This window comes from Petaurus breviceps, unplaced genomic scaffold, assembly GCF_028583685.1.
Source record: "Petaurus breviceps papuanus isolate PSGF00001 unplaced genomic scaffold, PetGlider_PUasm1.0 186, whole genome shotgun sequence".
NCBI classification, from domain to species: domain Eukaryota; kingdom Metazoa; phylum Chordata; class Mammalia; order Diprotodontia; family Petauridae; genus Petaurus; species Petaurus breviceps.
The window spans coordinates 37,987,243-38,003,206 of record NW_027185798.1 but is presented as its reverse complement, the minus strand read 5'-3'; the positions used below and the strand labels follow the sequence as shown (position 1 = coordinate 38,003,206).

At 38.5% G+C, this 15,964-nt stretch overlaps 1 protein-coding gene and 1 pseudogene across 1 annotated transcript in view; one reads left to right on the top strand and one right to left on the bottom strand.

The window, feature by feature from the left end:
* The window catches only part of MAN1A2 (mannosidase alpha class 1A member 2), a 255,679-nt gene that overhangs the window by 40,597 nt on the left and 199,118 nt on the right, over nucleotides 1-15,964 (top strand). The window lies entirely within an intron of this gene.
* Nucleotides 6,588-8,120, bottom strand: LOC138162798 (heterogeneous nuclear ribonucleoprotein A3-like; annotated as a pseudogene).

The window sequence follows — 15,964 nt, the reverse complement described above, 5'->3', positions numbered from 1 at the left end:
ATACTCCAAATATCTAATAATTAGAAAAACGCAAATTAAAGCACTTCTGAGCTTCAACTTCATGCCAGTCTGATTGCTAAAGATGACAAAAAGGAAAATTACAGGTGTTTGAGGGGCTGTGGGAAAACAGAGCCATTAATATGCCTTTGGTAGAGCTATAAATTGGTCTAGCTTTTCTGGAAAGTAATTTGAAATTATGGTCAAAAAAGTTATGTTGACCTAGTGGACCCATACCCCCAGCATATTAAAGAAAGAGGAAAAGGTTCCATTTGTGCAAAAAATAATTATAGCAACTGTGTGATAGCCAAAGTCTGGAAACTAAGGGGATACTCCTTAATTGGGGAGTGGCTGAACAAACTGTGATATATGAATGTAATGGAATACTAATGTGCTAGAGGAAAATGGTTTCAGAGTGATGTAGAAAGACTTGTATGACTGTATAGAGTGAAGTGAGCAAAACCAAAAGAATATTTTATAATGTAGCATCAGCATGACAAAGAACAGTTCTTTAAAAATTTTTTTTTTCCAATTCCATGTAAAAACAAGTTTTTTTTCTTTGTGGAGGGAGGATAGGGCAGTTGGAGTTAAGTGACTTGCCCAAGGTCACACAGCTAATAAGTGTTAAGTGTCTGAGGTCAGATTTGAACTCAGGTCCTCCTAACTCCCAGGCCAGTGCTCCATTTACTGCGCCACCTAGCTGCCCCTAAAAACAATTTTCAACGTTAGTTTTTTAAAATTTTTGAGTTCTGCATTCTTTCCCTTCCTTTCCCATCCCTCCTCCTTAAGAAGGCATGCAATTTGATATAGATTATACATGTGTAGTCTCATGTAAACCATTTCTATATTAGCCATGTTCCAAAAGAAAACAGACCAAAAAAATGCCCCCAAAACAAAAACCTCATGAAAAATAGAGTTAGAAATATACTTGGATCATCATTCAGACTTCATCAATTCTTTGGAGGTGGATAGTTATTTTTCATGAGTCCTTCAGAATTGTCTTGGATCGTCGTATTATTGAGAATAACTAAGTTATTCACAGTTGATCACTGTAGTGTTGCTGTTATACTATGTACAGTGTTCTCCTGATTCTTCTTACTTCACTTTGCAGTAGTTCATAAAAGTCTTCCCAAGTATTTCTGAAACCATCCTGCTTGTTATTTTTTTTATAGCACAGTAGTATTCCATCATAATTATATACCCACACCTTGTTCAGCCATTCTCCAATTCATAGGTATACCCTTAATTTATAATTCTTTGCCACCACAAAAGAACTGCTATAAATATTTTTGTCCATATAGGTCCTTTTTCTTTTTAAAATTTTCCTTTTTAAAAAAAATTATCTTGGCATGAGGGGGAGACTTGGGATGGCAGCACACTGGCAAGTTAATCTGGCAACCAGAAGGGCCATTCCCAGGCCTATCACCCCAGGGCTGAGAGCTGTTGGAGCTGGGGATCAGAATGGGAGAGTGAACCTGGGCATTCCAATCCGCACCTCTGACCCTGAAAACATAGAAATCATTGGTTGCCCTAGAGGAAAACTTTAAAATAGTGAAGGCCTGGGAGTCCTAGAGGAAGGGTGGGGCTAAGGTCCTACCTCAAAATAGGTAAAAAACAGATTGAAAAGACAAAGACTCTGGTATCCTATTATGTCAGATTTTCTATTCAACTCTGTTTTTTTCATCAAGAATGCTTGAAAGTTCTCTATTCCATTGAATTACCATATTTTCCCCTGAAATGTGATACTCAGTTTTGCTGGGTAGGTGATTGGTTTTAAACCCAGTTCCTTTGATCTCTGGAATATTGTATTCCAAGCCCTTCAATCCCTCAGTGTAGAAGCTGCCAGATTCTGTGTTATCTTGATTGTGTTTCCACAATATTCAAATTGTTTCATCCTAGCTGCTTGTAATATTTTCTTCTTGATCTGGGAATTCTGGGACCTGGCTATAATATTCCTAGGAATTTTCTTTTTGGGATCTTTTTTAGGAGGTGATGGGTGGATTCTTTCAACCTCTATTTTGCCCTCTGGTTTTAAAACATCAGGGCAATTTTCCTTGAGAATTTCTTGAAGGATGATTTCTAGGTTCTTTTGTTGATATGGCTTTCATGTAGTCCAATAATTTTAAAATTATCTCTCCTGAATCTATTTTCCAGGTCAGTGGTTTTTCCCATAAGATATTTCACATTGCCTTCTATTTTTTCATTTGTTTGGATCTATTTAATAGTATCTTGATTTCTCATAAAGTTACTAGCTTCCATTTGCTCCATTCTAAATCTGAAGGAATGATTCTCCTCAGTGAGCTTTTGAGATTCTTTTTCCATCTGGCAAGTTTTTAAGGCATTCTTCTCCTGGCTTTTTGAGCCTCTTTTGCCATTTGAATTAGTCTATTTTTTCAGGTGTTATTTTCTTCAGTCAGGTGGTTGACTCTCATTTTATAATTTTTTTTGCATCATTCTCATTTCTCTTCCCAATTTTTCGTCCACTTCTCTTACTTGGTTTTCAAAATCCTTCTTAAGCTCCTCTATGGCCCGTAATCAGCTCATATTTTTCTTGGAAGCTTTTGGTGCAGGAGTTCTGACTTCACTGTCTTCCTCCCTGTTCCATGCTTTGATCCTTTTTGTTGCCAAAAATGGAATCCAAAATTTGATTACTGTACTTGCCTTGCTTCCCTCGTTTGCTCATGTTGCCACTCAATTACTTGACTTTTGAGCTTTTTGCCACAGTAGAACTGTGATCAGAGGGTTAGCTTTTTCCCAAATAGCTGGGGTTTTCTTAGCTGCTGGAGCTGTTAGTTGGCTGCCTTCTCTGAAACCTCCACACACTCTGGCAAACTGGTCATGTGCCCCAGGACCTCAAGCAGGTTAAAGCAAGAGCAATTACCCCTCAGAATGGTTGCTTTGTCCCCCTACAATGTGCAGGCCAGGAGCTCTGAGCCAGCCACGTGGCAATGGCTTCTTTTCCACAGTGCCTCAGCTGCTTCTTGCCTTGGGGGCAAAGGCCAACTGCACTTCCGAATTCCCCGGTCTCAAAATCCACATTGCACTGACCTCTTATTTTGTCCTTAGCATCTATGGGTTGATAATTCTGGGAAACGCCACAGTGATCTGGTGATCTGAAGTCCTTCCATCTGGCAGCTGGTTGTGGCTGCCCTGAGGCTAAAACCTTGGGCTTTAGTGGGGCTGGTCTTGTCTCCCAGAGTGCTGTGCTGCCCTATTCCTGCTGGCCTGCCGGGCTGTCCTCAGAGGCAGGTTAGCTTCTCTGTGTCTTTTTGTGGGTTGTATAGGGTCAAAGTTTTTTAGAGTCACCTTTTACATGAATTAGAGGAGGGGGAAGCAGGAGGCCTGTGGAAGTCCTGTTTCTACTCCGTCATCTTGACCAAAAGGAAAACTCTTAAAGGAGGGGAGGGGAGAAGGGGAAAAATAAAAGCATAAACAGGGGAAGGAATAACATGGAGGGAAAGACAGATAGTAATCATAACTGTGAATGTGAATGGGATGAACTCTCCCATAAAATGGAGGTGGATAGCAGAATGGATTAAAAACCATAATCCTACAATATGCTGTTTACAAGAAACATCTGAAACAGATGCACACAGGCTAAAGGTAAAAGGCTGGGATAAAAGATGTTATGCTTCAGTCAAAGTAAAAAAAGCAGGGGTAGCAATCCTTATCTCAGATAAAGCAAAAGCAAAAGTAGACCTAATTAAAAGAGATAAGGAAGGGAACTATATCCTGCTAAAAGGCACCATCGAAAATGAAGCAATATCGTTACTAAACATTTATGCACCAAGAGGTACAGCATCCAAATTCCTACAGAAGTTAAGTGAACTAGAGTAAGAAATACATAGCAAAACTATACTAGTGGGGGACCTCAATCTCCCCCTCTCTGGACTTGATAAATTAACCTCAAAATAGAAAAGAAAGAAGTTAAGGAGTTAAATAGAATCTTGGAGAAGATAAATGTGGTAGACCTCTGGATGGGGATAAAAAGGAATATCCCTTCTTAGTGGTACATGGCACATACACAAAATTTGACCTTGTACTAAGGCATAAAAACCTCGCAATCTAGTGCAGAAATGCAGAAATATTAAATGCATCCTTCTCATATCATGATGCAATAATAATTATATGTAATAAAGAGACATAGAAGGATAGACTAAAAACCAATTGGAAACTAAATAACTTAATCCTAAAGTATGAGTGGGTCAAACAAGAAATTATAGAAACTATCAGTATAACTTCATTCTAGAGAATGACAGTAATGATACAACATAACAAAATTCGTGGGATGCAGCAAAAGCAGTTCTTAGGGGAATGTTTATATCCCTGAATGCATATATATTAAGAAAATGGAGGTCAATAAACTGGGCATGCAACTGAAAAAGCCAGAAAAAGAACAAATTGAAAATCCTCAATTAAATACTAAATTAGAAATAATGAAAACCAAAGGAGAGATGAATAAAATTGCATTTACGAAAACTATTGAACTAATAAAATAAAACCAAGAGCTGGTTTTATGAAAAAACCAATAAAATTGACAGACCTTTAGCTTTAGTCAACATGATCAAAATCAAAAGGGTGAATCTATCTCCAATGAAGAGGAAATTAAAACAATAATTGGAAATTATTTTGCCCCATTGTATGGAAATAAATTTGACAATCTTAGTGAAAAGGATGAATATTTACAAAAATAAAAATTGCCCAGATTAACTGAAGAGCAAGAAAATTACTTAAATAACCCTTACTCAGAATAAGAAATCAAGCAACCCATCAATGAACTCCCTAGGAAAAAATCTCCAAGGCGAGATGGATTTACTAGATAATTAAATATTCTACAAACTATTTGGGAAAATTGGTGGATAACTGCCAAATTCTTTTTATGACACAAATATGGTACTGATACCTAAATTAGGAAGAGACAAAACACAGAAAGAAAATTATAGAGAATTTCTCTTGTGAATATAGATGCAAAAATTTTAAATAAAATATTAGCAAAAAGACTACAGCAACTGATCACAATAATAATACACTTTGATCATGTAGGATTTATTCCAGGAATGCAAGGATGGTTCAATATTAGGAAGAACATCAGTGTAATTGATCATATCATCAATAAAATGAGCAGAAACCATATGATTTTCTCAATAGATACAGAAAAGTCTTTTGACAAAATACAACATCCATTGCTATTAAAAACACTAGAAAGTATAGGAATAAATGGAACCTTCCTTAAAATAGTAGGTAGCATCTATTTAAAGCTAAGATCAGGGGTGAAACAAGGATGTCTACTATCACTCGTCTTACTCAGTCTGGTACTAGAAGTAGTAATTAGTAAAGAAAAAAATCAAAGGAATCAAATTAGGCAAAGATGAGACCAAGCTATCACTCTTTGCAGGTGATATGATATACCTAGAGATTCAAGAGAAAGTACTTGAGACAATAAATTTATCAAAGTTGCAAGATATAAAAATAAACTCACACAAATCCTCAGCATTCCTATATATATTTTTTATTTTTTTTGCTTTTTGGAGGGGCAGTTGGGGTTAAGTGACTAGCCCAAAGTCACACGGCTAGTTTTTGTGTTAAGTGTCTGAGGCCGGATTTGACCTCAGGTCCTCATGACTCCAGGGCTGGTGCTCTATTCACTGGGCCACCTAGCTGCCCCCGTTCCTATATATTTCTAACAAAATCCGACAGCAAGAGATAGAAAGTGAAATCCCATTCAAAGTTACTGTAGACATTATAAAATATTTGAGAATCTACCTGTCAAAACTACTCCAGGGCCTGTATGAACACAACTATAAAACACTTCTCACACAAATAAAGTCAGCTCTGATTGTAAAAACATCAATTGTTCATGGTTGTGTTGAGCTAATATAATAAAAATGAAAATTTTATCTAAATTAAATTACATATTTAGTGCCATACCAGTCAATCCACCAAAAAATTACTTTATAGAGCTAGAAAAAATAGTAACAATTCATTTGGAAGAACAAAAGGTCCAGAATATCAAGAGAATTAATGAAAAGTAATGCTAGGGAAGGTGGCCTAGCCATACCAGATTTTAATCTGTAATACAAAACAGCAGTCATCAAAACTACTTGGTACTGGCTGAGGAATAGAGTAGTGCATCAATGGAATAGATTGAGTACATGAGACTTAGCAGTCAATGACTGTAGTAACCTACTGTTTGATAAACCCAAAGACTCCCAGCTTTTGGGATAAGAATTCGCTATTTGACAAAAATTGCTGGGAAAATTGGAATATAGTATGGCAGAAACTGGGTATAGACCATTATCTAACACCATATATCAAAATCAAGTCTAAATGGGGGCACGATTTAGGTATAAAGACTGGTATTGTAAGCAGTCTGGGAATGCAAGGAATAGTTTCCCTGTCACACTTATGGAGAAGGGAGGACTTTATGACCAAACAAGAGTTAGAGAGTATTATAAAATGTAAAATGGATGATTTTGATTACATTAAATTGAAAAGTTTCTGTATAAACAAAGTCAATGTAACCAAGATTAAGAGGGAAGTGGGAAATCAGAAAAGAATTTTTACAGCCAGTGTCTCTGATAAAGGCCTCATTTCTTTTTTTTTTTTTTGAAAAGTTAAAAATTCCTTAATTTTTTATTCCTGGTACCACTACCACAATTTACAGGGCAATATACCTGATGTAATGAAAAGAAAAAGAAAAGACAAAGCTACAACAGATAAAAGACCTCAGGAATGTACATCAAATTGACACTACATTGCATTAATCAATAGCTGCACTTTTTGCAAACTGTGGCTATGACAGTCCTGAACAAGAAGGGTTTCCTGTTTAAGCTGCAGTAACTTTTCTGACTATGGATCATTGTTCATTCTGTGGCAGATTTTTACAGTTCCTCTAATGCATTTGGGACGACTGTCTCAAAGTAACCTGCAGCTTTCCTGACAACTCCTTGCTCTCTCTCCTGCTAAGAACTGTAGCCCTCTTCTGTTGAGTTTTTAGAACCTTCTGCTACCATATCCACCACTTCCACCACCAGATCCATAACTGCCACCATAAGGACTGCCTGAGCTCCTTCCATCAAAACTGCCTCCTTTCATGGGTCCATAATTTGATTGTTGCTGTCCACTATAATTTCCAAAATCATTATAGTTCCCACTGCCACCATAATTACCACCACCAAAATTTCCTCCTTCATTGTAACCATCATATCCTCCTCCACCACCACCATATCCACCACCTTGGTTTCCATATCCAGGTCCACCACCAACACCATAACCCCCTCTACTACTATAGCCAGGACCACCTCCATAGTTGCCACCATCACCACCAAATCCATTATGTCCACCATCTCCACCTCCATAACTGCCTCTGCTGCCTCCACCACCACCACCATAACCACCTCTTCCACCAAAGTTTCCTCCACCACCTCCAAAATTTCATCCTCGACCCATAAAATTGCCTGAGCCACCTCAGCGACCTCTTTGTGAGCCAGCAGACTGCATCTCTTGCTTTGAAAGGGCCTTTTTCACTTCACAGTTATGCCCATTAATAGTATGATATTTCTGAACAACAATTTTTTCAACTGTATCATGATCATCAAGAGTTACAAAAGCAAATCCTCTCTTCTTTCCACTCTGTTGATCTTCTATAACTTCTATAGTTTCGATCTTGCCATACTTTTCAAAATAGTCTCTTAAATTATATTCTTCTGTATCTTCTTTAATACCACCAACAAAAATTTTCTTCAGTTAGATGTGCACCAGGTTTTACAGAATCCTCTCTAGAAACAGCTCTCTTTGGTTCCACTACACACCCATCAACCTTATGTGGCCAAGCACACATTGCTGCATCTACCTCTTCTACACAAGAATAAGTCACAAAGCCAAAGCTGTTTTGTTTGGGGATCTCTCATCACCACACAATCTGTGAGAATGCCCCATTTTTCAAAGTGTTCTCTTAAACTATCATCCGTAGTTTCAAAGCTCAAGCCACCAATAAACAGTTTTCTCAACTGCTCAGGTTCCTTTGGATCATGACCCTCTTCCCCCCCCCCCTCCCCCCCCCGGTGGCGGCTACGGCAGCCGGAGTTGGGCTGGGCGTGGCCGGGCGGCTGTTTTACCTCCATTTTGAGACCAGACTCGCTGCCTCCAACTCGGGTTCAATATGGGACCGAGAGGAAGAGGAAAAGGCCTCATTTCTAAGATATACAGAGAATTGAGTCAAATCTATAAGAATGTAAGTCGTTCCCCAATTGATAAATGGTCAAAGGATATGTGTTCATATCCAGTTTTCAGAGGAAGAAATTAAAGATATCTGTAAGCATATGACAAAATGCTCAAATCCCTAATGATTAGAGAAATGCAAATAAAAACAACTCTGAGGTACCACATCTTACCAGTCAGATTGACTAAGGTGACAAAACAGGAGAATGACAAATGCTTGAGAGGATGTGGGAGAATTGGAACACTAATGCATTGTTGGTGGAGTTGTGAACTGATTCTACCATTCTGGAGAGCAATCTGGAACTATGCCCAACGGGCTATAAATAAGTGCATACCCTTTGACCCAGCAATACCACTTCTAGGGTTGTATCCCAAAGAGATCATAGAAGTGGAAGACTTGTTTGTACAAAAATATTTTTAGCACCTCTTTTTGTAGTGGCAAAGAACTGGAAATTAAGGGGATGCCCATCAATTGGGGAATGATTGAACAAGTTGTGGTATATGAATATAATGGAATATTATTGTGCTATAAGAAATGAGGAGCAGATGGACTTCACATTTACCTGGAGGGACTTATACAAACTGATGCTAAGTGAGAAGAGCAGAACCAGAAGAAATTTGTACACAATTATAGACACAACATATGTGTGACGACCAATTTTGATAGACTGGACTCTTCTCAGCAATGCAGGGATATAAGACAACTCCAAAAGACCCACGATGGAAAAAGATGTCGACATCCAGAGAAAGAACTAGAAAGAACAGAGTTTGATTGCAGACTGAAGCCAAATACCTGCTGTCTTAATTTTTCTTGCTTGGCTCTACTTCCTCATTCCCATTGTTTATCCCATTGGTTACAATCCTTCTTCACAACCTGACTAATGTCTAATGTGAAAGTATTTGCAGATCCTATACTTTTTTTTTCCTTTTGGAGGGCAATTGGGGTTAAGTAACTTGCCCAAGGTTACACGGCTAGTTTTTTTTTGTGTGGGTGTTAACTGTCTGAAGCTGGAACTGAACTCGGATCCTCATGACTCCCGGGCTGGCGCTTTTACTCACTGGGCCACCTAGCCGCATTTGATCCTATACTTGATTACATGCCATCATGGTGTGGGGGGGCAAGGGAAAGGAGGGGGAGAAAATTTGAAAGGCACGGGATTATGGAACTGAATGTTGCAAACTAAAAGTAAATAAATTAAAGATTTTTATCCAAAAAAAAGAAAATAAAAATGAAATAAATTTCTTTGGGACACAGACCTAGTAGTGGTATTGATGGGCCAGAGGGATGCATGGTTTTATAGCCCTTTGGACATAGTTCTAAATTGCTCTTCAAATGGTTGGATCAGTTTTCACCTCCACCAATAGTACATCAGTAGCACAGTTTTTCATTATCATCTCCAACATTTTCCTTTTCTATTAACCAATGTAATAGATGTAAGGTGGTTTCTCAGAGTTTTAATTTGCATTACTCTAATCAGTAGTAATTTAGTAATCTTTTGAAAGACAATTCTCAACAACTAAATGATCAGCCATGATTCCAGAGGAAGGATAAAAAACTCCATCTATTTTGTGACAGAGATGATGGACGAATAAGCAAAATAAAAAATGCTAGGTGGTACAGTGGTTAGAGAACTGGGCCTGAAGTTAGGAAGACCCGAGTTCAAATTCAGTCTCAGATATTCCTGACTGCTTAACCCCCTGGGCAAATCACTTAACCTCTATTTGCCTCAGTTTCTTCCATTGTAAAATGAAGATAATAGCATCTACCTCCTTGTTTGTTGTGAGAATCCAGTAAGGTAATGTATGTAAAATATTTAGTGTAGTACTTGGCACATAGTAGGTGCTATATAAATGCTTATTTTCTTCTGTCCTAATTACTTTCCTTTATATTTTTAGATATAACCAATGTGGGAAAATGTTTTACTTAACAATACTTTTGTGATACAGAGGTTCTGTATTTCTTTCTTGCCTTCCTTGTGGGTAGGGCAAAAAAATGAATTTTTGGTAATTGAAAAAAGAAATTAAAAAATGAAGTATGAAAAAAGGTTCTTAGGTCTGAAGTTTGGGGAAAGGGAATGAATGTTGTGGTGGGAGGCTTTCTGAAGGGATAAAAAGATTTTGGAATAGCTGCTGTGGTAAGTAGGATAGTAAATTGATTAAGGGGTTATATAAAGGCTGACTACAACCCATTTGAGGTTATGTAATATAAATTTGAAGTGCACCTAGTTAACATGTTTTTATGATTTTCTTCAGTTCAACAGCATGTGAATAGGAGCCAAGGTGACAATTATGGAAGCAACCCAAGTTTGGGGTATGGAAAGGTTTGATTGATGCTAGGCGCTAAGGGGGCAAGGGATTCAAGTCTTTAAGGTTAATGTGTAGACTTGAACTGGTTGACAAAGGGATTGATGTAGGGACAGGTGGAGAGGTCAGGGATTGTAAGGGAGAAGGAACAATACAATGATAGTGATAATTAGACGAGAGATTTCAGAACATTTGAACATGAGGTCCTGGAAGAACACTACCCGAGAGTATGATCATCTCTGTGTATAACTCTGGTGGACTAGATGTCATAGGATTCTAGTAAATTGAAGGAGTCTTCATTTTGTAAACTTTAATGTTCTATATATGCTATTATTATCATCCCCATATGAAAGCAGGAATTGGGAGAGACTGCGAGCCAGATACTGAACTCAGTGAGGAAGAAGGAGACTGTTCTGGAAGGATCCATAAATAAGAGCCACCACGATTTGAATCGGATGATAAAAGTTTATTAGTGTGAACCTCAGAAGATGAGAGATTGCTGAATGAAAGCAATAGAGAATGAGTCTAACAGTGGCAATGGGAAGGCATGAGTATTATCCTTCTTCCACCTTCATCACTGACTAGGGGAAGATATGAAAGAAAGTGCAACCACACTGTAAAGGGTGGCCACTGGGGATGCAATGTCAGTAGGAAGGAGTCAAGTTTTAGTGAGAACCAGAATATGGAAATAGAAAGAAAAGAAAAAGGTTAAAATGTAGGATATGAATCATGCTTTCTTTTTTTTTTTTTTTTTAAAGCAATTGGGGTTAAGTAACTTGCTCAAGGTTACACTGCCAGTTATTTCTGGGTGTGGTACTGAGTAGCTGAGCCCGGATTTGATCCAGGTCATCCCGACACTGGAGCCGGTGCTCTTACTCGCTGAGCCACCTGGCCGCCCCTAAGCAATTGGGGTTAAGTTACTTGCTCAAGGTTACATGGCCAGGTGTTTCTGGGTGGATGCTAAGTGTCTGAGGCCAGGATTCGATCTCCAGGTCTTCTCAACACTGGAGCCGGTGCTCTTACTTGCTGTGCTACCTGGCTGCCCCTGAATCATGCTTTCTTAATATAGACCACAAAATTGGGGGAAAAAAACCCGTCAGGATTCAATATCTATTCAGTAGGTGCACTCACCTACCTCTGCTGAAAATCTGGTCATTCTTTGAAAAGCATATAACTGGACAACTTTTGATTTGTCTTACAAAGGTACTTCTCCGAAAGGGTAAGAAATAGGATGAATAGGGGCCTCCTCTGTGCTTAATTCTGAATATGGGTGAAACGGAAGTTAAGATCATCTGTGAAAGAGTGGTCATGTCTTAGAATTAATAATGAAGGATGAAAGTGCTGGGTGACGTCACTTGTGGCTTCCCAGACCATAATACTCATCCTTGACCAACTCTACCTTAAGTGTATTGTCTTGCCCTGTTAGAGTGTAGGTTTCTTAAGAGGAAATTAGTTTCTTCCATTTTATAGCCCCTCCAGTGTCTTAATAGTTCAGGCAACATTCTAAGTTCTTAAATGCTTTTTTATTCATAATCCAAATTGCTTTCACAACTTTCCAGCTGTGAAATGACTGTCCCAAGATTCAGGTTTTTTGTGCAGTTGTTTTCTGAGATAATTCTGGGGATCTGTACATTTTCAGTTTTTCTAAGGTGTTTTCCATTCTTCCAGGTAGGGTATGATATAGGAAGAGGTGTGTTTCCTGCTCTCCTGACCTGTGCTCTGATTTGTGAGTAAGCACAAGTACTCTTTTCTGCCCTGGGAAGTATGACCAGGGTCCTAGCTTTCCTGCAACTGTAAGCTCTGGTGTGACTTGCATCCAAGTATAGGCAATATCCTGGTTAGGTTCCACTTCTATGTAAGTGCAACAGACTTTTCCTGCAGACCTTCTGGAAAACTTTAATTTCATCTTTTTGCGAGTTCTGCTGCTCCAGAATTTATTTTGAGGCATTAAAAAAAGTTGTTTGGAGGGGTTTTGGGGAGAACTCAGGCAAGTCCCTGCCTTTTCTCCACCATTTTGGCTCTGTTGCAGTCCAGAAGATTTTTTAAAAGTTATGTTTAGAGGAAAAAGATGAAGGAAGCAATTGATTCACTTTTTGAAAGAGATAATGTTTTGTCAGTTTATGTCATAGAGAAATAGGCCTGCCTAATAACTGTCTTCTGCCTTCAAGAGGAAAGGAAAATATTCTTCAAACTAGAAAATGTTGATCATCGAAACCACAATGTAAGAAAGAATAAGATAAGAAAGGATGATAACATCGATAAGTTCAAGTCATAAGGCTTAGATGAATCAGATCTTTGCATATAGAAAGGAAAGAGGTCCAACAAGAAGTAGGAGAAAAGGAAAGATGTGGAGCAGGAGGTAGCACCTGAGTTGAGTCTTGAAATGAATCCAGAAGATGGGGGTGAAGTGAAGACATTCTAAGTGTTAGAGACAGCTACTATAAAGGCATTGAGGCAAGAGATTAAATACAGAGTTAGGGAATGACAAGTAAATAAAGGTTAGTAGGACAAAGCATGCATGAAAGGGAGTAATGTAAAATAAGTCTGAAAAGATACTTTGGAATCAGATTCTCAGGAACTTTAAATGTTAGGACAAAGAGTTTGTATTTTATCTTAGCAGCATTAGGGAGCCACTGATTTTTTTTTAAACAGAAAGCGATATGGTCTGTTCTTTAGAAAGATTATTTTGTGAATTGAGAAACAGACTGGCAGGAGACCAATCAGGAGGCTGTTGCAATATTATAAGGATGAGGAGACAAGTGGGGGGGGTGGCCCTGTGAGCGGAGAGAAGGGGACAGACTCAAGAAATGTTGTGGATATAAAATCAGCAAGGTTTGCTAAGTAACGATGTTGGAGGTGAGGGAAGGGGATGATTTAAGAATGTCTGCTTTGCTGTGTACTGGGATCACTGGGAGCGTGCATGGTAGTCAGGAAGATAATGAGTTCCATTTTAGTTACATTGAGTTTGCAATTCTAGTGGCATAGCCAAGTGGACATGCACAGCAGACATTTGGTAGTAGGAGTTCAAGGTTCAAGAGCTTTCAGGAAAGCATTGAGGATTGGCCGTATACTTCTGAAGTCTTCTTCACACAGATGAACCCATGGTTTCTAAAGATTAGTAAGATAGAAAGTATCTAGAGAAAACAGATCCCAGGGCAGAATCTTAGAGAACAACTCTGCCTAGGGTGTGAGAGATGGATAATATTACAGAAAAAGAAAGCAGTGTCACAGAAGCTCAGGCAGGGAAGTGATTCTAGGAGGAGGGAGTCAGTAATGTCAAAAGCAACCGAGTTCTACTGGGACATGAACTGAGGAAAGGCTATTGATTTTGTAATTATGAGATTATTGGTAACTTGAAGAGAGCAGTTTCATGTGAGTAGTAGAGAGGTTCTGAAGTCAGATCATAAAAGGTTGAGAAGAGAGTGTGAGGGTAGAAAATGAAGGCAAAGAATGTAGAGTGTAGCTTTGAAGGGGAGGATAGCTATAGTACAATGCTTTGAGGGGATGACAGAATCAAGAGGTTGTTGTTTTTTTTTAAGATTGGAGGATCTCCACTTTTATTAGTAGATAAGGTACTGGACTTGGAGTCTGGAAGACCTGGGCTCATCTCTCACCTCTGATTCCAGTTATGTGACCTTGGGCCACTTAATTTCTCTGCCTCAATTTTTCCTAATCTATAAAATAGGAATAATAATACCTATTGTTATTGTTAATTATGTGATAATAATTAATAGTATGTAGCAGGGTTTGCAGACTTTTAAAGTGCTACATAAATGTCATTTGTTACTATTTTTTTATAGAAGACAGTTATATGCATCCATTTTATTATCTTTATTAGAGCTGCTTATTTCTTTTTTTTTTGCACTTAATAGTATTTTATTTTTTCCAGTTACTTGTAAAGATAGTTTTCAACTTTCACTTTTGTAAGGTTTTGAGTTCCAAATTTTTCTCCTTCCCTTCTGTCCCCTCTCCTCAAGACAGCAAGCAATTTTATATAAGTTATCCATGTACATTCTTGTTAAACATATTTCCATATTAGTTATGCTGTGAAAGAAGAATCAGAACAAAAGGGAAAAAAACAAAGTGAAAATAGTACGCTTTTATCTGCATTTAGACTCCATAGTTGTTTTTCTGGATGTGGTTAACATTTTCCATCACAAGTCTTGTATCATTGTATTGCTTAAAAGATCTGAGTCTGTCATCATTGATCATCACACAACATTGATGTTACTGTGTGCAGTGTTCTCTTGGTTCTGCGTATTTCACTCAGCATTCAGTTGATATCTGTCTTTCCACGTTTTTCTGAAATAGCCTGCTCATAATTTCTTTTTTTAAAAAAATAATAGTATGTATATATATATCTGAATATTTGATTTTAAAACTTTGAATTCCAGATTCATTCCCTTCCTCCCTTGTCACCCACCCTTGCTGGGAAGATTAGCAGTTCAGTAAAGGTTGTACATGTGAGGCTAATGCAAAACAATAACACGGTAGATATATTGTCAAAGACTGACTATATTTCCCTCCTTCCTATCCCACCTCTGTAATGTAATGCCAAGGAAAGGCAACTTCCCAAGGTTCAGAATACCAGCATAGGTGCTCTCCATTTTATTCAGTGACAAACCAAGAACAGAGAAGATCAAAACATGACATTATTCCAAATACAGCATTTACTAAGAGTGATTAAATAATCTCCAAGTACTACCCCACCCCAGGACCTACCAATCATTCAATCAATTAAAAAGTCTCTGTTCTAAATACTTCTCCACCCCTAGGCTGTACCTTCATTTGGTCCACCACAAAGCACAAAAAGGTCAAAAGTTCCCCACCCCTGGATCACAATTGAATCTACCCCAGAGTTACATCAAGTTTAAGCACAGCACTTAATACCCAAATGGAGGTCTTTTCTTCATCTTGACAGGAGGCAAGTTCTCAGCAATCTTAGTTCCTGGGGAGACAAGGCTTAGCAAGGCCACAAGATACATTGCCAGTCTCTTCATTAATTCATCCTCTGTCTGTAGAACAGTCCTAGAACCCCTGAAAACATTAGCAAAACCCTTTCCTAGGATTTCTGTAAACATACAACGAGAAAATCCTTCTTCAGGGCTTCTGAACCAACAGAAAGGTTCCCAGACCCCTGCAACAACAGCACTGTCCTTCACCAGTGGACAGTATTCACTCTGTCTGCAGGATAGTCTCCAGACCCCTGCAACAACAGCACTGTCCTTCACCAGTGGACAGTATTCACTCTCTGTCTGCAGGACAGTCTCAGGGCTTCTTAACCAAAAGCCAGGTTCCAGGACTTCTTCAACAACAGGACTGTCTTTCACCAGTGGACAAATCTGGCAAAACAACATCAAAGCAGACAGACAGAGTACCAGCAAAACAGCCATGTCTCCTCAGTCCTTGGCAGCTCAGGGGGCAGGTCTCAAAAGTCCAGGGC